The following is a 19,453-nucleotide window of genomic DNA, read 5'->3' on the forward strand; positions in this document are numbered from 1 at the left end:
GGTCATCAGTCCCTTAGACTTTGAACTACTTAAACCTAACTAACCTAAGGACATCACACACATGCATGCCTGAGGCAGGATTCGAACCTGCAACCGCAGCAGCAGCGCGGTTCCGGACTGAAGCGCCTAGATCCGGTCAGCCACAGCGGCAGGCGAAACGTCAATCAGGATGGCCGAATAGCTAGGGTAAATCCAGGAGAGGCGCCGAATGCGGTGTACACTGCGCACCCCTCGTAGTTTCATCAAATACAGACAGTGTGTGCGTGTATCAGCACTCCAGTTCCCCAGTGGACGCTAGGTCTTAATAAAAGTGTTTGCGTTTCGAACGAGTAATTTTTCCATCAGATATGGTAGAATAACTGAGGCAAGTGTATAATTACCCCTTCAAAGCATTTTCAGCATCACGATTAGTTCTTAGTCTATGCTAAATAGTCAAATATTCCCATATGTTTGAGTAGCTGTATTAACAGTAAGATCTGTTCGGCATGTTCTGATTCTAGTGCGGTCATCTTGGCTGTGAAGATCATGAATTTGTAAGGTGCGGTCTCTCTCCCCTGGAGGTCAGGATACATGCCACGATAAATTTCGTTACATATGTCGCCCATTTTTTCGTTACGGATACTTTCTGCGCGAGTCAAATTAAAATGTTAGATAAGTGGAAACATATCTGTTTTGCTGGTGTTTTCGTTCAAATGACTTAGCATGCATTTTAGGCGGTTCAAACTGTCTAATGAAGATAAATGCACAGTATTATTAAATATTCATATATATATATATATATATATATATATATAAGCCAATTAATTAAAATTTATGCACCGGATACTGACAACGTAAGTATACCAAATTTGAAAATAAAATAATATTTTTGATTTTTAGAGTAAAACAACCAATCAAATTAATTATATGTGACGAAATAAATCTTGGGTGAACAGCCTGGTATGAGTGTGCCTAGGACACAATATTTCGGCAATCGACCACGTTGCCATCAGGTGCGCTGATGTACTGATTCTTCTGGCCGCTGCTGAGTTGATGTGATGCTTGACCTTAGCAAAATTCGGTACCACACGATCTTCTCGGCACTTCATAAGAAAAACTAGAGAACTCAGTAGACGACTTCTCCGATGACGCAGCTTGTCGATCCTTTTCATGCTGCGATACATCTCCTCCCCGTAGAGGTACATGATGTGATTCTTCAATTTCTCCAGGCGTATTTTATGACGAAATGTACAGTACATCAGCGCACCTGATGATGGCAACGTGGTCGATTGCCGAAATATTGTGTCCTATGCACACTCCTACCAGGCTGTTCACCCGAGATTTATTTCGTCATAAAATACGCCTGGAGAAATTGAAGAATCACATAATTATATGTGGTTCATTATAGGCTTAATAAAGATGTGTACCTTTTACATACAAAAATCAAGGGCCAAACATCGTGGTCTTTGGGACCCAGAAAAATTGAAGGAGCCTATTGCCGGAAAATAGGCGGGACATATGTCTTAGTTTTAACGTTGTCAACTATTAATAAGTAAAGTAGTTATCTAAATCATTGAACTACTTAGATATATAAATAAGATATGAAAAACTGTTGCTAACACTTCATCGTTTTTTCTTCATCCCACAACATATTTATATCAAAAAATGTATTTGTAAGTGTATATATAAAAGTTTTAACTTAAAAAAACAGGGCAATTTTGCAGTTTTTTAGGATGCGGCCTATCGACCATAGCATAAGGGATAGGCAGCGCAATGTACAGTTGTTTTCATCCTCAAATTGGAAATTTGTGGTAAGGTACTATGGGACCAAATGGCTGAGGTCATCGGTCCCTAGGCTTAAACTAACTTACGCTAAGGACAACCCCCCCCTCCCCCCCCCCCCCCCACACACACACACAGCCGTGCCCGAGCGATGACTCGAACCTCCGACTGGGCATCGTCAAATATTACAGTTAAATGTTACGTTGAAAAAAATCTAAAATTTGTACGTCGTAGACAACTAGTGTGTTTCGTTTTGTACAAAATTTTTTTAGTTAAAGTCCACCACGGGACTTAACATACGTGGTTTGAAAGTGTGAGCCATCTCTCCCGGATTTTCCTTATATGTACTCGACTCCTCTGACCTAACCATTGCGTGACGACTTGAGAAACAAGTCGCTTTACCTTCCCAATCCCAGGCATTCGCTAATTTTCAGAAAGCTTCAAATGATGGAGAAGGCTGAGAGATTAAAGGATGCGCGATCTGTTGGTAGCCGCGGCTGCGGCTGCAGCTCGTCGCCGAGGGAGTTATCCTCGCAGCGACACAGCCGCAGAATGGAGCAGCGTGAATAGGCGGCTCCGGCTGGCGCTGATATCTGCCGCGCAGCGCCGCCTAAACAAGCAGCGGCCGACACAGCAGCGACGCCCCAGGTACCATCTGTGCGATACAAAATCTCTAACGGCCGTGCCACAAGGACTTCGCGATTTTACTTTTATGCCAAGTCATTTCTTTCGACCAAAAGGGAAACTCACAACTGGCTTTATCGAGTCACGAACCAAAAGCCGACATGCAAAATATGTTATTCCCGGTTAGTTAGAACTTGACAGGCCTGATTGATTATGTGACTAACCGAGCTACTCTTAATGGAAATTCAGTTCATTTCGTTTTCAAACGATAGAGGAACTGCAAGTGGAAAGACGTTACATATTCCTGAATCACTCACTAAATGCCGGTTATTTAAATTCTAGAAGTACATTTTCGTGAACTAGGTGTCAAAATTCTTCAGTTATTTTGATTTTTCTAAAATATGTACTGATCGTGTTTCTAGAAATGTAACACATTCTTTTTTTCGGGCAATTTAGGTTGAAAAGATGCGAAATTTGTTGTAGGACATCGTTGAATATTCCCGCGTCAGTTCCGATAAGTAGCCTTCAAAATGGCGTTTCGTATCGGAGGTGCGCTCCAAGCGACCTGACATTGAGTTTCTTTTAACGAAAAACCAGAGCATCGCAGATATTCAGAGCCGCTTGCAGAATGTCTACGGAAACCTGGCAGTGAACAAAAAGCACGGCGAATCGTTGGGCGAGGCGCCTGTCATCATCGAAACAAGGTCGCACAAACCTGTCCGATATCCCGCGTGCCGGTGTGCGGCACACAGCTGTGACTCCTGCTCTGTTGGAACGTACGGACACTCTCATTCGAGGTGATTGACGGATAACAATCAAACACCTCGCTGCACAACTGGATGTCTCTCTTAGCAATGTTGACACAGCCGTTCACCATTTCTGATTCTCAAAGGTGTGTCCCCGCCGCCTAACACGAGGTCATAAAGAGCAACGAATAACCATCTCTGCGGAACTGACTGTGCGTTATGAGGCTGACCGTGACAATTTTTTGTCGAACATCGTCGCAAGCATTGGAACATGGATTCATCACTTCGGACTGGAAACAAAACGGCAATCGATGGAGTGGCGCCAAACTACATCTCCTCCGCAGAAAACGTTCGAAGCCGCACCCTCAGGCGGTAAGGTCATGGTAACGGTCTTCTGGGACCCTGAAGGGGGGTCATTTTGTTTGGTGTCCTCCCTGACTGTGCAACGATCAACTCTGAAGTGTTCTGTGCTATCCTCAGGAAACTGAAGAAACAAAAATACAAACAAACTTCTCATTTTCCATGACAACGTAAGGCCTCACACACATCTGCGCTTCCGTGAGGAGCTCACAAAACTTCATCAGACTGTTCTTCATCACCCACCCTACAGCCCGGATCTCACGCCTTGCGACTGCCATCTGCTTGGCCCAATGAAGGATGCACTTCGCGAGAAGCAGTACATGAATGGTCGGGAGGTTATTGATGCCACAAGGCGTTGGCCCCGACGTCGACCAGTAGAGTGTAGCATACGGGCATAGAGGCCCCGCAGTAAGGTGGCTTCAGGCCGTCGCATTGAAAAGAGATTATCTTTTGTACCCAAAAGAGTGCGGAATAATATGGTGTATAGGAATCCTGAATAAAATCAACCTGCGTTCAGCAAAAATTAAATATTGCATCTCTTACTGAACGGCCTTCGTAGTTTTCTAAACGGAAAAAAGACTACTTGCAGCAGATTGTTAATAACACTGGCCAACAAGTGAAAATGTTCCGAGTTCAAAAATAGCTAACTCTCATGTATTTCCACCTACTGAATTCAAAATTCATTACAAAAATGACTGATAAGCTCTGGCTTTGCAGATACAGTGACATGTCATTTTTTTCCCTTTCTGTATTTTTAGTGTGTGGGCAGTTTTGTTTCCGGAGTTGTCACACCTGTTAAATGACAAAACACAACATTATCCAACTGTTCGCAGGTTACAAACATTATTGCTGTTAATTAAATGAAACAACAAGTTTACTGTTACCAGTCACTGTGACTGGTAACGGTAAACTTGTGTAAAGTTTAACCAAAAACGTTGGCATTTAAAATTATAGCTGTTGCTGTCACTATTAGTTTCATACTATTTGTGCTGCAATTAGTGTAGAATTTCTAGTTTTCGAATGCTTTTGAAATGTAAAACATGTTGAATCAAAACGCCGCAAAAATGTGTAAATGCAGTGAATAATTTTTGTTACGTTTGTGGTGAAATAACGTTTTGTCACAAAAACGCAGTCTGACGCGACTTATGATGACTGTCTGTCAGCATTAAAAAATGGTTCAGATGGCTCTGAGCGCTATGGGATTTAACATCTGAGGTCATCAGTCCCCTAGAACTTAGGACTACTTAAACCTAACTAACCTAAGGACATCACACATATCCATGCCCGAGGCAGGATTCGAACCTGCGACCGTAGCGGTCGCGCGGTTCCAGACTGAAGTGCCCAGAACCGCTCGGCCACACCGGCCGGCCAGTCAGCATTATTTTGGTATGAAGATAGGGGACAAGGAATGGAATGAGCATTTAAGGATTGTAGTAGGGAAGGCGAATTGTCGACTTCGGTTTATTGGGAGAATTTTAGGTAAGTATGATTCATCTGTAAAGGAAATCGCGTATATGACACTAGTGCAACCCATTCTTGAACACTGCTCGTGTGTTTGGGAAGCCCAACAGATCGGATTGAAGGAAGATATCGAAGCAACTCATAGGTAGATTTGCTACCGGTAGGATCGAACAGCATGCTAGTATTAGAGAGACGCTTCGGGAACTCAAATGGGCATCCTGTGAGGCGATGTTCTTTTCGAGGTACACTACTGAGAAAATTTAGACAACTTGCATGTGGAGCTGAATGCAAGAAGACTCACCACCAACGTACATTTCGAGTAAGAACCACGATGACAAATTAGAGCTCGTGCAGAGGCATACAGACAATCGTTTTGGAGGCATATAGACAATCATATTTCCCTCGATGTATTTGCAAATGGAACAGGAAAGGAAATGACTAGCAGTGGTACAGAGCACCCCCACCCCTCCCCCAAGCACCGTACGGTGGCTTCCGGAGTACGTATGTAGATGTAAATGTAGGTAAGTCATGAGCCCCGCATTTATGTTACAAATCTTGATCAATTCCAATACGAGAATGTATGAAAAACAAAAAAGCTATCTGTGGCTTTGCAGTGCCTATGGTTTGGCGAGAACCTACACACCATACAGATAACTGCTATTTCTTACGGTCTCCACCGATAAACGCAATTTCTTTCAATGAAGAAAGGCGGAACAGTTCAGTACCCTAATATTCCAACTGCTATTCGACCTACTACACATTCAGGTAGTTTACTGGTTCCTATTCCATTCCAAACTCATGAGCTTGAATTAGAAAATAAAAATAATGTGGAAGAATAAAAACCAGGCAAGCATTCCACATGCAACGAGTCTGATTTTGACGAAATAGATAATCAGCCTCACAGTCTGAGTCAAATGGGACTGAGCGATATTATTCGAGACCTTGGATTTGTCCGAGGAGTAGGTGGAACTTTTAAGATTAAGGCTGCAGAAACGGAATCTCTCCCAACGTGATGTCAGGCTCGTACAGTACATACATTTCCCTTAAAATACATTTCGTCCACTCCCACCTAGACTTTAACTCTCCTTGTTGTGACGTTTTCAGTGATGAACACGAATAAATATTCCACCAAGAGCTTTAGGAATGAGCAATGCTCACAGGCTATTGCTGTGCTCTGTGTTGCTGCCTCACTTATGAGAACAAGCCAAAAGAAAACAATCTCAGAAAGCCATCACACGATTCTCTTCATACCCAACCAATTGCCAGATATTCTCCCATTAATTTAGAACTGTTAGAGTGTAAAAGAAGGTAAGGTAAAATTCCCGACCGACCGCCGCGTCATCCTCAGCAGTAGCGTCATTGGTTGCGGTATGGAGGGGCATGTGGGCAGCACACCGCTCTTCCGGTCGTTGTCGGGTTTCTTGACCTTGGAACCGCTACTAATCGGTCGAGTAGCTCCTCAGTTGTCCTCACGAGGCTGAGTGCACCCCGTACCAGCCCTGTCACCGAAGAAAAATTCCTGGCAGTATCGGGAATCGAATGCTGATTTCTCAGTTACGGAGGCGGACCTCTTAGAGTGTTACTATCATTAAAAATGTCTAATGGACTTTCAATGTCGTAGTGTTGTACCAACATTCCAATACCCTCGTTATAGAAAGCAGCCGCCAGTGCTTTCCGCCAGTTCTCTACGCTGGCCTACCGGTGGTTGTGTGTGTCAAAATGTTGTCTTCATAGCCAGCGGTTCATGTGAGCAGAGATGAAAGTCGGAGGGAGACAATTACGGGCTGTATTGTGGGTTCTCAAACATTTCCAATTAAAAACGATGCAGGAGCATCTTCATTGCCCCTGCAGAATGCGGCTGAGAGTTGTCCTGAAGAAGAAAACGCACGACAATTATTTAATGTTGGCTGCACAGCTTCAGGCGAAATTTCTCACCAAGCCTATTGTTCTAGGTATCTTCATGTGCTCTCTGTGTGCTCAGAACTAAAAAGAACGAAGTAACACGATCGACGGGCATACTAGAGACACTGCCCAACACACCTGTGCAAAACTTCATCGGATTTTCGCTGTGGTTTCCATTTCGCGACCGATCGTTCCTTTCTTCCCGAATAACTCTCGTATTATTGTGAAGATCTATAACACGTACAGTGTTCAACATTCAGAAAAGCTGTATATTTTCTGTTTTCCAACGTACACCATTCTCCAAATCCAAATGTTGTAATATAAATATACTCTGTTCACTTATAAACTGAATGTGAAGTAGCAAAATAGTCTCAACACCGATGTGTTACACGGAAATTATTCACAAAATGTGACGAAAGGTGAATTCGTTGCTTCAAACATTGTTTACTTATTCATTTGTGTGTCGTAATATACATTGCAAATTGATTTAAATACAAAATTAATGTGTGATTCTTGGTGCGTTCTAGCATAGCTGACTGAAGAATTATTGTCGGGCTCATAAGTGGATCAAGTGTTTTTGTACCACACGATATTTCGACAATCAATTACGTTTTAATTTTCGAGTGATTACTCCAAATAACTTGTGGGATCATCGAGTTTATGTAACTGGACGCCTGGCAATGTTATGCAGTACAGAAACAAGTATCGAAACGGAACACACATCAGAGAAAAAAATGTTTATTACTTTTAAACTTAATTGGACTTTCATATTTTAATCCTTTACGGACACACATCAACGGCTCAGAAAGGAAAGCCATAATAAATCCGGAGGCTGTGTAAACACAAGGTAATGAAGACTGCTGAGAGATGGCGTAAGCACATTCAGGCAGCGCCCTGTAACATCGATGACAGAAAGCGGCACTACGTTCGTCGATGTCAAAGGGCGGATCAGCATGTGCGTTCGAAGCACAGTGATCCAGTTCTGGTAATTGAATCTGACATACAATGACATTTCAGATCGTATGGTGCACGCCTGTAATAAAATGGAGTGTAGAATCTACGGGATGAAGAAAATCGTACACAGCAATGAGCGGGAACAAGGCCCCGTCACCGAGCGAGGTGGCGCAGTGGTTAGCACACTGGACTCGCCTTCGGGAGGACGATGGTTCACTCCCGCGTCCGGCCATTCTGATTTAGGTTTTCCGTGATTTCCCTAAATCGGTTCAGGCAAATGCCAGGATGGTTCCCTTGAAAGGGCACGGCCGATTTCCTTCCCCATCCTTCCCTCATCCGATGAGACCGATGACCTCGCTGTTTGGTCTCCTCCTCCGCCAAATCAACCCAACCCAAAACCCCGTCACAGAACTGCAGGACGCGAAAAGTGCCCGATTATTGTGCAGTGTTGGAACGACCCTGCATCATTGTGCAGCTGTCTGTGTCATCGGTTCGACGCAGTCTTCTCCAGACTGGACTGAAGGCTCGTATGCTATTTCATCGGCTTCCATTGTTCAGAAACCACAGGAAATTCGGAAATTTGTGGTAAGATCCTATGGGACCAAACTGCTGAGGTCATCGGTCCGTAAGCTTACGCACTACTTAATCTAACTTAAACTAATTTACACACACTCCCATGCCCGAGGGAGGACTCGAACCTCCGACGGGGGGAGCCGCCCGAACCGCGACGAAACGCCCTAGATGACGCGGCTACCCCGCGCAGACAGAAACCACAAAGTAATTCTCCACACACCGTAAGGTGGGCCCGAGGAGTAGACACGTAGATGTAAAGCAGGCACATGAACGTCATCGCTGGCATTCTGATTGGCAAAATGAAGCGTTTTCGAATGATTTCCTTTCCAAACATCCTACAGCGATGGATGCATAAGTACTGTGGTGTTTTCAGTCTGGCAGATTGCACCATTGAGCGTTAAAGCGGACAAATACCAGGAACAGTATTTTAGGGCGTTGTTGCGTGTAACAAGCGATATCGACTGCTATGTGCTGGAACAGCAACCCCTAGGACCCAGCATACTGCTTCTTTCCAGCAACTCTTCATCTCAGCAAAACGTTGCCCACCCACAGGTGGTGAGAAAAGCACAAGTCTTCTGCACGTAATATTGCCTCTCTGGCCTGCCCCTTCGCCCGAATTATTACACATAGTGTATGTCTGGGATCTGGTATGTTGGCAGCTTGTTCGTGAGAATCCTCGAGCAACCATTGTTGATACTTTATGGGAGACCGTCTCGCATACAGACCGTATTGTTGTACATTGCCTAAGAACATATGTGAGCTCTCTCTTGGTTCCAAGCCACGATGTTCACAGGAAATGATTGCATCATTTGGGGCTTTACACAATACTGAGATATCGAAATCAGAGGTTACGTACATTTGTGAGGTTTTATTCACGAAACAACATTTTTATCCACCACTGCGAAAGTACTCTTCACCAGAGCTCCCACAACCGTCAATTACCGAATCGTTTCTATTTTTCTATTTGGGCGGTTACTCATAGTCTGCGTTAGAATTTGACTTCAGAGCTGTGGAACAAAAATATAATACCCGGCCAAAGAGGAAATCGACATCTAACTCCTTAAAATGAGCAACAAGAAGAAATATACCGACTACAATGCTGTAACCTCGCTGTCGCATGCCCTAAAAAACTATGAGACAATCTAAGGAGAGCAGAATAAGTAAATTCCTTGACTCTACACGCAATTAAAACCTACATCATATGACCTCGCGGGGCCACTATTGACATCGTTTTTGCCGCAAGCATAACTTTTTAGATGTACTGAGAAGAAAAAAAAATGCATTTCTCTGAATCGTAGAAGTATCATATACAGCGTAAGCATATAGGGGAGTTTTTGAGTAGTAAGAAAATGTCTGAGAACGTCCTAGCAAGAGAGTGACGACTGCTTAGCGTGACCGAAAGCTATGTGCAGGTCCTTACCTGAAGAGCACACCTAATGCCCGAGTCTTCGCTGGTGATGCAATGGTATGATGTAAGAGAGGCGTACAATTATATGGTAAACAACTCCGACACGAAGAATTTGTGACACCATAACCACAAATAACAAAAATGAAATTGTTTGAATTCGTTGCAACAACCAGTTTCATTTTTATCTCATTCACACGCAGAATTTTTTAGGGTTTAATCTCTTCTGTATTTATTCCCAAAGTGTAAATGAGTTATGAGACGATTTATAAATATACAGAAAGATTGTATGGGTTTTAAATGAATAAGAATATGGACTGATAGTAAATCAAAGAAAGAAAGATGTAACGAATGTCGAGATTAATGATGAACTTAACATCGAAATGTGGGATCATGTAGTAGACGAAGTGAGGTAATTCTTCTACTTTGGAAGCGAAATAGCCCATGAAGGACAAAGGAAACAAGACATAACAAGCAGTTTATCACAGGGAAAGCGACAAGTCGTCGTTAAAGGAATTCGAAAAGTACTGGGTGGTTATAATTCAAGTGTAGCTACTCACAGAGGTCTAGTGAGGGCGGTAATTATCGTTTGACAGCGAAACTTTGTAGATATTTTAATGCGTTAATGCCGAACCGATTTACGCTTGAAAAACATTACTTCCAATTTTGGCCACGAGGTGCAAACTTGGCGCTGTGAATGCAACGGTGTATAGAAATGTTTCCATATGCTATGGATTAGGAACGGGACTTGGACAGAAAAGGTCAAACAAGTGAGAAAAGCATAATGTTCATTTTATTATTGATTTCACAGTTTGTTTAATATGAACATTTGAGACGAGATGCTGTACAGCGCTAAATTTGCACCTTGTGGCCAAAATTATAACTATTTTTTCCCAGTGTAAATCGGTTACACATTAAAGCATCAGCATATCTACCAAGTTTCACTGCCATACGATACTTACAGCCCACACTGGACCTCCGCGAGTAGCTGTAGATTAATTATAACCACCCGGTATCAAACAGAGGCCTTAGTTTAAGAAAGAAATTTCTGAGAGTGACCGTCTGGTGCTCAGCATGTATGGAATCGAATCCATGTACTGGGAAAAACCGAAGCTTTTGAGACTTGATGTTACTCAAAGATTTTCAAAATTAACTGGTCTGACAAGATTAGAAATAAGGAAGTTCTCCACAGAGTCGGCGAAGAAAGAACTGTATGTAAAACACTAGGAGAAGGCACATCGGGGAACAACTTCAATGGTACTACGAGGGCGCAATGAAAAGTAATGTGTCCGAATTTTTTATGTGAGAACTCTTAAAACTTCTTACATTAAATACACTTTATTAACATCGTTCACCTTCATTCTTCATGTCTAGATATTTACTATTCTTCATGTCTAGACATTTACTTCTCAACATAGGCACCCTGGTGACGAACACATTTCTCCCAGCGAGAGAATAGTTTTTTGATACCGTCACTGTAGAATGTTTGACACTGTCCACGGAGCCACAACCTCCTCTCTGCTTACACCACTTCATTACTATCAAAGTAAGTCCCCGAAGGTGTTCTTTAAGTTTCGGAAACAGACAAAACTCGGAAGGGGTCAAGTCGGGGCTCTATGGAGGATGATCGATGAGATTGAACCCAAGGCGTCGGATTGTGGCAGATGTCGCAGTGCTTGTGTGTTCAAATGGTTCAAATGGCTCTGAGCACTATGGGACTCAACTGCTGAGGTCATTAGTCCCCTAGAACTTAGAACTAGTTAAACCTAACTAACCTAAGGACATCACACACATCCATACCCGAGGCAGGATTCGAACCTGCGACCGTAGCGGTCTCGCGGTTCCAGACTGCAGCGCCAGAACCGCGCGGCCACTTCGGCCGGCTGCTTGTGTGTGGTCTAGCATAGTTATGCTGAAGGTGCAAGTGCTCCATGTGTGGAGGACGAAGTTTTCTGCTGTTATAAACTCGGTTACAGCACACCATACTTACGTGACGCACCGCCATGTTACAGTCTACTATTCGGAGCCCTCTAGTGGCAGAGAATTGCAACGTGCGTCAGCGAAGCAGTAAAGTCGACCGAGTAAGATGCATGACATGTAATACCCTAACTGATACTGAAAACAGAATAAATAAATCGGAGGAATTACTTTTCAGCGCGCTCTGGTAGGGTATGTGGAGGAAAAAAAAACTGTAGGGGAAGTCAGAGATGTGCATATATCCAAAAAATAATTGCGGACGCAGGGCGTAGGTGCTACTCTGCGATGCAGAATCTGCCAGAAGGAGAAAATTGAGGCGAGCCGCGTCAGACCACTCAGAAGACAGATGACACAAGAAAGTCGATTAAGTAGCGAATAATGCTTTGAAATTGTAAACTGAGTGGACTCTAAGATGTGGAAAAGTTATAATATGTCTAGGAAATGGATGAAAGAACAAAGGAAAATTAGGGTTTAACTTATAGACGGAGCACATACTTAGATTGGGGAATGAGGGGAGAGGAAATTGCCCACCTCCTTTTAAAAGGACGACGGTAAACATAAATATAAAGACCGGACAGGGAATCTGAATCATTATCCTCCGGAATGGAAGCTCAGTGTGTTACTACTATACCACCTCGCTGGGAACTTACTACTGGAACAAGGTTATTTTCATTGCAGCGAGATAATAAGTCGGTCTTAACTGCAACTCAGACTTAACTGTATGATTCGGAAACAGATGAAAGACGAAAGCCCGTAACGGGTCGAGACATAAAACGAAGTTTCAAAACAACGTACGTAGTTGTTGTGCTTCCTCAAGATACATACAAAGAACATTCAGGAACGGGACACATGAGAACTTTTTAAGCCTTCAGACTCTGGCGCAAGGGTGACTCCACTAGAGGGAGACTTGACTGGGAAGAGGAAGTCGTTGTCTCCACGCAGGGGAGTTTTGTCCAGCCTTCCTCATAAGGTGGATACTGATGCGCTCTGATGCAGTTTAAGCTTCGGCGACAAGTTTCGTATACACAAAGCTGTATGAAACAAGTGCGAAAGGCGACATACCTCCTTCACGACTAGCGCCACCTCTTGATAGTAAGGAGGCTAAAGAGGTACGCCGCTACAAGTCTGCTCCACAGTTCGTATGACAGGAAGAACTATTACTAGCATTCTCAATGCTTATTCCATTCCACTAATTGCTTACACGTCAGAACTATCGACATTCCAAGTAATGGTTGTCTTTCAGATGAAAACATTTAGGCAGCTGCAGAATGAATTAAATTTACCGCTGATAACTGTTTCTGGAAAACTTACAAAGTTTCAGAAACTCACCAATGTCTTTCTTTAAGAAATTGTCAATCAATTATTCGATTCTATATAGAATATGCGCAGAACTAGCCCCTGTTCTGGCAGCATTGTACCGTAGGTCTCTGGGGGAGCGAGGCGTTCGTAATGATTGGAAAAAAGCACAGGTCATTCCTAGATTTGTGAAACTACCTTAGGTTACCGTAGACGATCGTAAGTAAGCGTAAACTACTGTAGTTCTCTTAGCAGCCTTGGTCATTTAAGATAGTACCGCGCTACCTGTACGTCACGTGTTTTGCATACGTATCGGGTGTTACCTTACTTCGATCCCTTTGTTTGCGTATGCGATCAGTGTCTTACTAAGGTCCCCTAAAAACCAGGTGTATAAATAATGTGTCACTTAAGGAACATTTTTGTTCTACATAAGTTATCCTACTGACTGTTACTTGAAAATAAACTATTTACAGCGTAACTCAAATTTTCAATGCTTAATTTAAGTTTTATTCGAAAATTTTTGAATTGTAACGTGAAGCAGAAAAATTCTGTAGCAAGGATAAAAAAATTAAGACTGATCATATAGCGCTCAAAAACGAAATTTCCTCCAAACAAACGCAAATTTTTTTAAAAAAGAAAAAAAAACCCGAACCAAAAACATATCAGACATCGCTTCAACACTTCGTCGAGCTTATATAAAAAATGTTTCTGTTATTCATAAATAACTTTCGCACTTATCAATAATAACAGGAAAGTCTTCATTTGATCGTGATGGTGAACGTTCTATTGAGTACAAAACAACAACAATAATTGTACAGATTTTTTATGTTTGTACATACATATATACACTACATACACTAGTCCTTGTTCCATAGATCATGAATACGACATTTCGTAATGATGTGGAACGTGTCACTTTGACATAAGTTTTCTTTGCACCTTTTTTTTTCAGTTACTACTTCATATCTAAGAATTCATCTACTGAGTAGAAGGAGTTGTCATTCAGAAATTCTTTTAATTTGATTTTAAATTTTGGTTGGCAACCTGTCAGACTTTTAACACTATTTGGAAAATGACCAAAGATTTTTGTGGCAGCATAATTCACCCGTTTCTGTGCCAAAGTGGAATTTAATTCGGAATAGTGAAGATCATCATTTCATCTAGTGTTGTAGCTATGCACTTCACTGTTATTTTTTAGTTGGGGTGGGTTATTAATGACAAATTTCATAAGTGAATATATGTATTGTGAAGGTACTGTGAATATCCCGAGTTCCTTAAATAAATGTCTGCAAGGTGATCTTGGGTGGGCTCCAGATATTATTCTGATTACACAGTTTTATGCAATGAATACTTTCTCTCTTAATGACGAATTGCCACAAAATATGATGCCGTATGAAGGCAGTGAATGAAAATAGGCATAGTAGGCTAATTTACTGACATGTTCATCACCAAAATTTGCAATAACCCTAACAGCATAAGTAGCTGAACCTAACCGCTTCAGCAGATCATCGGTGTGTTTATTCCCATTCAGTTTCTCATCAGTGCACACACCCAGAAATTTTGAGTATTCTGCTTTAATGACAGACTTCTGTTCATAGTCTATATTTATCAATGGTGTTATGCCATTTAGTGTACAGAATTGTATAAATTGTGTATTCTCAAAATTTAGTGAGAGTCCATTTGCAGAGAACCACTTAGTAAATTTCTGAAAGACATTATTTGCAATTTCCTCAGCTGATTCTTGCTTGTTGAGTGCGATTACTATACTTGTATCATCAGCAAAAAGAACTAACCTTGCATCTTCATGAATACAGAGTGGTAAGTCTTTAATATATATTAAGAACAATAAGGAACCCAAGACTGAGCCCTGTGGGACACCATTCTTGATACCTCCCCAGTTAGAGGACGCTGCTGGTTTTCGCAGACTATCTGTACTGATGATTTCATCTGTACTTGCATCAAAAGTAATTGCTTTGGTTACATAAAAGGACAAAACTTACGCGATCAACCAACTTTTATTACTTATAAAATACAATTTATATTTTGTAATGATATAAAATACAGAATGGACTGACAATGAAAGATGTGCGATTCATATAATTGCAAAACAAACGACCAAACAAAAAACAAAAGGAAGTCGTCGGCTCGCACTTTCTCTCTCACACATTCATTTATGTTTCCTTCCCTACCAATGCTACCAATAATGCCGTTAATCGTACCATTTACTACGTTATTTATGTATTGTACCAAAACTACCGAACCGCAGTTTTATTTGAGCGCAAATCTAGTCATTTCAGTTTCCCAGAACGGTCGTCGAAGAGACGCACAGAGCTATAGGCCTTTATTTCTGACGCCGATCTGTTAGAGAATTTTCGAACATGTTTTATGCTTGTGTGTTATGGCATTTCTAGAGACCGAAAATCCGCTCTGTTGGAATAAACATGGGTTCCGAAAACAAAGATCGTATGAAATCCATTTTGCTCTGTTCGTCAGTCAGATTCAGAAAGCAGGAAATACAGGCGGTAAGTAGGTGCTGTTTTTATCAAGGAAGATCGCCAGACAGCGGTACGTATTGGTGAAGTTATTTCATTTTATTCTGACTACCGGTTTCGGCATTTCAGTATGCTATCTTCAGGCCCGATATGCATTTAATATATAGATATCAGATACATCGATATTGGCAACCTGGAGCCATCAGTGTACGGATATCGTGAGTTCGGTATTCATGTTCGGGACTCGAATAACGAATTCACGATATCCAGACACTGTCGAGTTCGGGAGTCGAATAACGAATTCACGATATCCAGACACTGATGGCTCCTGTATGCCAATATCGATACATATGGAAATGTGTATAAGGATCGCATATGGAGTCTGAAGAAGGCATACTGAAATGTCGAAACCGATAGTCAAAATATAATAAAATAACTTCTCAACGTACGGCTGTTTCGCGATTTTCTTTAATATATATTTGACCAGCCGCTGTCCCGGGTCCACAATGGATCAACAGAGATGCCGCGTTCCTCGACGTCCGGAAGGCGTTCAATACATTTGAGCACTGAAGCCTAATGAACAAAATACGAGCATACTAAATGTCAGACAAACTGTGTGATTGTAACGAAGAGTTTGTAGCAAACAGGACACAGCATATCATCCTCAACGGAGAGAAGTCTTCAGACGTAAAAGTAGACGCTGATACACATGGTATGCTTCGTCACACGTCATGAGGTGGCTTGCTAAATACAGATGTAGGTATATATTTTCTAAAGCTAAGATTAAAATTTTACATCCCGACGACAACGAGATAATTAGAGACGGAACATTAGCATGGTCTGACAAGGATTAGGGAAGAAAAAAAATTGCTGTGGCTCAAAATGGCTCTGAGCACTATGGGACTTAATATCTGAGGTCATCAGTCCCGTAGAACTTAGAATTACTTAACCGTAACTAACCTAAGGACATGACACACATCCCTGCCAGAGGCAGGATTCGAACCTGCGACCGTAGCGGTCGTGCGGTTTCAGACTGAAGCGCGTATAGCCGCTCGGCCACAGCGGCCTGCTTTGCTGAGGCAACCAGGTAGGGTATATCCGAGCAGTGCCAGAATGACGTTAAACTGGCTTCAACGAAAATTTTTCCTGAAATAATGCGGTTGTTGCAAGCAAGTACATTGTCGATTCAGTTATCGGCCTTACGGCTTACTGTATGCACTGATTCCGTCTAATTTGAAGTAAGTAGCTGTGTTTGATACCAGTTAATTTCGACAAGAATTTTAAGCAATAACAAAAAGTGGTGTAGTCAGTGCTACATACTCTAATTCCAACCGAGCGTACCTTACGTAAAAATAAAAATACGATCAATATCAAAGTTGGTTTATTGCACACTGCTATTGACATGTCCAACATGCACAATTTGAATAATTAAATAAATATACTAAACTGAAATAGCACCCTGAAAAATATGTTACAGTACTACTCGCTTAAAACTTCCTGCGGATACATAAATCACAGATTTTGTAACGAAAATTTGGTAAAATAGTCGAAACTGTTTTGAAATAAATGCTGATTTCAAGCTGTGAAAGATAAAGAGTACATATGCATGTCTAAAAGATATTTGGAAATACTGCAAAGAAGTGTTGGAGTATGTGACATTGGTCGCTGACGTGCTAGTAGCCTTGAAAATATTGTATATGCAGTTGTTAGCACTTGTGACATCTCAGATACGCGTCTGGTGATGAAGCTGCCGCATACGCAAATAATCACAGAGGTATTTACATTCCAGCGAAGCTATCTGAACAAGTTTTGCTGCAGTAAGAAGCAGCGAACTAAATCCACGTGTAATTATAGGATTCTAAATCTCATTTTGTAAAAGGAGCTCATTGTTAGGGACCGATCACAAATTCTTCACCATTAATAAAACGAACTACCAGTATGTGACTTGTCTGGAATTATTAATGTTCAAATGTGTGTGAATTCCTAAGGGACCAAACTGCTTAGGTCATCGGTCCCTAGACTTACACACTACTTTAACTTATGCTAAGAACAAACAACATACACACCCATGCCCGAAGGAGGTCTCGAACCTCTGGCGGGAGTGAAATTATTAAATTTACATTATAACAAAACTTACAAAGAGGTCAATGTATATAACAAACTGCACGGCCTTTCAGGCTCGATGAAGATATCGTCTGAAATCCGCAATGTTTGGCAGTATTACACTCGTGTATTTTAGAAAACTATCCTGTACCTTATGGAATTCCTATAAAAATATAATAGTGCTTATATTTCTTCACATTTTAAGTGAGGTCACTGGATGACATGTTAACTTGCCATATCCCCCCCTCTCCCCCGCCCTCCCCCTCTCCCCACCCCATAGACGTCAAGGCGAGGGAGATGTATCGATAAATTCAGACGTACTTGCGCTGCTGGGTGTGGTAGTGTGTATAGCGTCTACACACACTTCATATACAAGGCATTTGAGAACTGACAAGCTGAAAGCAACGATTTATGGATGAAATGAAGGGAATAAAACTCGCCTACTTTATCCACAAAGCGTTCCGTTTAATTCTATCCCAGCATAGAGTCATGTCGGGAGGTCAGGAAAATGTTAAGGGATTTCGAGGCGTAACTAGGCCGGCTCTGATATATCACATTTCTCGCTGTGCTCCCAATAAACAAAGAGATGCTGGCCTAATATGTTTCAAACTTTGCACATTTTCTCATGAGTACAATACTGAACGTAGTTCACCTACTGTATAATTTATAGGCTTATTTAAAATAAGATTGCTCTTTTCATGCACTGTTAACACCCATTTCATTTCTTCTCTGATGAAATAAAAAAGTCGTAACTAATCGCAAGGTACGACGATAAAAGCAGAATGGTAATTTTTATGAATGATAATTTAACTTTTAACCACAATAGTACTTCGATAACATGTGACTCAATACACTCTAACAATGGACATAACGCTTTGAACGTCGAGCGTGATGCGAACAGCATGTGCTCCACCGGCCGATGTGACTAAAATGATTGTGGTGCATTAATTCGCTGTATTTGGCGCTGTTTCCACGCTCCGGGTATCGGCTTGTAGCACTGTGATAGACGTGAAATATTGGCAGCTTCGACACTTGCCCCGAGCATGATCACGCACAAATCTAATGAGGAAAAAAAAATTTGCACACTTCACGGAAAAATGACACAAAACTTCTTGATATTTATATAAATTAGGCGTATATTCGGATAACGTATCTGGAACGAACTGGCACCTGATGGAACGCTAACAGTACTGGAAAATTAGCAGTAATAATAATAATAATAATAATAATAATTTGTAACTATTTGGTAATCATGCTCCAATGATCAAAATTCATCAGTTCGAATGGAATGTAGATCTAGTGTATACGTGTTAAGTCTATTACGTGTTGACGCAACACTGCTGTCACCAGAATCGTGAAGAAAACCGTGAAAATGTTCCACGCTATGTCTGAATCTGTTAGCTCTCTCCAGTTATCTCAGCTCATAAATCTAACATTTTATCAAGAATAAGTTTCTGAGACTAATCTGCAAGAGGACACATAATTTTTCCGCATAGACGACCTCTTTACTGTGGTCACGCCGGCTAATGCGAAACACTGAGGACGTGTTAAATGTTGCCGCCTTATTGTTCTCATTTAAGCAACCGATAGTCAAAAACCCTGGGAAACTGAACTTCCGAATAGTCGACGGGACTAAATTACACATAATTACTGCGCAGGATAGAAAAACAAAAACTTAAACAGTTGTTAAATCGTACAAGTAGTCTGAGAGTGTGCATAACCAGGTAATTTTTACTACTATCAGCTACTGTACGCTGTAAATATTAGAAAGGCGGATTGATACAGTAATGAAGCCTCCT

At 41.6% G+C, this 19,453-nt stretch overlaps 1 protein-coding gene across 9 annotated transcripts in view; it reads right to left on the bottom strand.

Annotated features, from left to right (window-relative positions):
- The window catches only part of LOC124721404 (protein O-linked-mannose beta-1,2-N-acetylglucosaminyltransferase 1-like), a 2,183,308-nt gene that overhangs the window by 341,267 nt on the left and 1,822,588 nt on the right, over positions 1-19,453 (bottom strand). The gene's annotated exons all lie outside the window — the stretch shown is intronic.

The sequence above is a fragment of the Schistocerca piceifrons genome, chromosome X, assembly GCF_021461385.2.
Source record: "Schistocerca piceifrons isolate TAMUIC-IGC-003096 chromosome X, iqSchPice1.1, whole genome shotgun sequence".
NCBI classification, from domain to species: domain Eukaryota; kingdom Metazoa; phylum Arthropoda; class Insecta; order Orthoptera; family Acrididae; genus Schistocerca; species Schistocerca piceifrons.